Raw genomic sequence first — 2,994 nt, 5'->3', positions numbered from 1 at the left:
ATTCGTGAAATTTAAGACACTACTAGTTAGGTCTATAGAGGAATTTAAGTTTGGGGATATATTCCAGGCAGGGCTTAAGAGTCGGTACAACATGGTGGGCCGAAGGGCCTATTCTGTGCTGTACTAATCTATGTTGTTTATCTGCCTCTATCTGACGTGTGCGCTCGGGTATTTTCATCCGGGAGTGTGTGATGGATGGTGTGGAGGGATATTCATTGTGCCTGCTATTGTTAATGCGCCAAGGAACGATGTTGAAGGCGGGGAAATTCTCTTTGTGCCTGACCTCAGGTGAACGTGATGGGACCGCATGGCGTGAAATTCACTCTCTGCGTCACCCCGGGTCTCACTCTGTGTCTCACTGTTCCTTGTTCCTGATTTCCAGAGCAAACCTGTTCCGAGAATTGGGTCGCAAATAAAAACTGGTGTTATTACGTTTCCACGTTTGTAACAACTTTATACAAAGCGATTCAAGAATGTTCAAACCGTGATTCAAGGCTGCTCGAAATCAATTCAAAGGATGAAGCGGTATGTTGCACAGCACGAGCAGGTACGACAGTAACACAGGAATCAACACACACCCGTGGGCTAAGACACAGAGTGAAAACGCACAATACATTCCCATCACACACTCCCGGGGTCAGACACAGAGTGAATCTCCGTCAACACCATTCCATCACAAACTCCCGTGATCAGTCACAGAGTGAAGCTACCTCCACACTGTCCCATCACACACTGCTGGGGTCAGACACAGAGTGACTCTCCCTCCACACCGTCCCATCACACACTCCCGGGGACAGAAACAGAGTGAGACTCACTCCACACAGTCCCACCACACACTCCATGGGTCAGGCATAGAGTGAAGCTCCCTCCACACCGTCCCGTCACACACACCTAGGGTCAGACACACACTGAAGCTACCTTCACAGAGTCCCGGACGAGATTCCTGTTGTTATCAACTGAGAGAATCTCCGTATCATAGTTTTCGATTCTTGGCATTGATACAGTAAATTTAAATTTCCCAGAACTTTGTATCCCGCAATCTTGTGAACCAAACCCGCATATACTGGATTGGAAAATGCGAAAACAGGTGAGAGTTTGACGGATCTGTCGGGTGAGAGTTGAGTATTGTGATAGACCTGATGGGAGAAAATAGAATTCGTTTACGGTCTGAAGTAGTTTTGTGGAAAAGTGAGGGTTATTGGGAATTGTTTGTAAGTGGGTAGGGGATAGGATGGTACAAAAGGAGCATCTTGGGGCCGACACATGTCTGCCGGGGAAGGACAGGGCAGTGTGAATATTTCGGAAACTGGCATGGGGCAGTAGGGAGAGATCAGTACACGGCGATTATTTTGGTACTGACTCATGTCAGTCAGGACAGCGCGCTGCAGTGGGATCATTTTGGAAATAGTCGCCTGACTGTGAGGCGAGGAAGCAACAGCGGGATTAGTTTAGTGAATGAGTTAGATCTGAGGGGCGAGAGTAGGACAACTGGATTAGTTTGGAGACCAGTACAGGGCCATGGACACACAGTGAGGTAAAGTGATTAGTTCAGAGCTGGTCGCCGGGCTGTGAGGAGAGGGAGGTACAGTGTCATTCGTTTGCTGATTGATATAGATCTGAGGGAACTGAGCTGGGCAGCGGGAGTAGACGGTGGGACAGTGGGGTTTGTGCGGGGACTGAAACAGATCAGAGGGGGGAGGGTAGTCCTGTTCGACTCGTATGGGGACTGAAAGGGGACTGTGGTGAGAAAGCGGTTCGGTGTGATTAGTTTTGGGGATCCGGGGCTGTGGGGAGACATTGGGTTAGTGCAATTAGTTGGGAACTGACCCAGGATAGTGGGGAGACATTGGGACCGTGGTATCAGTCTGGGTACCGGCACTGGGCGGTGAGGGAGAGCGTTTGAGTGGGAGGATTTTGGGGACTGACAGAGGCTGTTGGGAGAGAGCGATTTCCTGGGATTAGCTTGGGGACGGTCTCCGCTCGGGTTCTCTGCTGGAGCTGTTTTGTCACTGTTGAAATTGTTTAATCCCCTTGCATAGGAATGCGAGCTTCCGTCTCCTGTACAAGGGGCTTTCGGGGACGCCCTACTGCTGGCAGTGTGATCCGACTTCAGTCAGTAGGAAGTATCCTTGCGATCGTGATCAGCATTTCATCTGCGAGAAGTCGTTGTTGCCGGATATTCCTGAAAAGATCCAGGGTCTCTGTCAACAGCCAGTGGAGGCTCGTGAATCAAATGACTACCTCCAGTCTCCCCTTCACTCTCACTCCCCGATCCTTTCAGATTCCCCGCCCACACTCTCCGCCCCTCCCTCCTACGCCAATTCCTCCTTTTAACGCAACTATATTCTCCCCAGCACACACTGACAAACCTCTCTCCCCGTCCATCCCCTTCTTTCCCTCCATTTCCCCGTCCCGCGCTTTCTGCTCCCTCTACCTATCTTATTATTACCTCGTACTTCCTCCGCCCGCATTCTTCTGCTCCCTCTACCCTCCTTTTTCACCTCTCTCCCACTTTCGTGCGCCTCTCTACACCACTCGATTCCCTCACCGTTCATTCTAATCTCTCCATTTCCCCGATATTTCTGTCTCTCCTTTCCACCCACACTCCCCTCAATCCTGTGTCGTCTGTGACAGTGCTGCCGATCTGAATCCAGTGCCAACCCCTTTATTTCCCCACTGTTTCTTTGTCAACTATCAAGCCTCCATCCACTCAAACTCCCTCCTCGCCCTAGCTGTCCCTTCCTCCTACCCCATTCTCCAACTGCTGAGGGGTCCCCATTCTCCTCACTACACACCGACAAAACTCTGTCCTCATTGACCCCCTGCTTTGTGTGGCCATATCCAACCCGTCCCGTCCTTCTCCACCCCCTATTGCCTCGCACTATCTCTGCCCGCTCTTTCTCCTCTCTCTCAGCCAACTCTCTCACACTCTCTGCTACCTCTTCATTCTCTCTGAATCCTCCGTCTCCATGATCTCTCTCTCTCTCTCTCTCT

At 50.9% G+C, this 2,994-nt stretch overlaps 1 long non-coding RNA gene across 1 annotated transcript; it reads left to right on the top strand.

The window, feature by feature from the left end:
* Positions 1 to 211: 211 nt before the first annotated feature.
* On the top strand, positions 212 to 2,504 carry LOC132390158 (uncharacterized). Its single transcript, XR_009510811.1, has 3 exons — positions 212 to 525; positions 1,023 to 1,087; positions 2,040 to 2,504. It is a non-coding gene; the product is annotated as an uncharacterized LOC132390158 (long non-coding RNA).
* The last annotated feature ends 490 nt before the right edge of the window (positions 2,505 to 2,994 follow it).

This window comes from Hypanus sabinus, unplaced genomic scaffold (genome assembly GCF_030144855.1).
Source record: "Hypanus sabinus isolate sHypSab1 unplaced genomic scaffold, sHypSab1.hap1 scaffold_795, whole genome shotgun sequence".
Classification (NCBI taxonomy): domain Eukaryota; kingdom Metazoa; phylum Chordata; class Chondrichthyes; order Myliobatiformes; family Dasyatidae; genus Hypanus; species Hypanus sabinus.
This window is presented reverse-complemented; position numbering and strand designations above follow the sequence as displayed.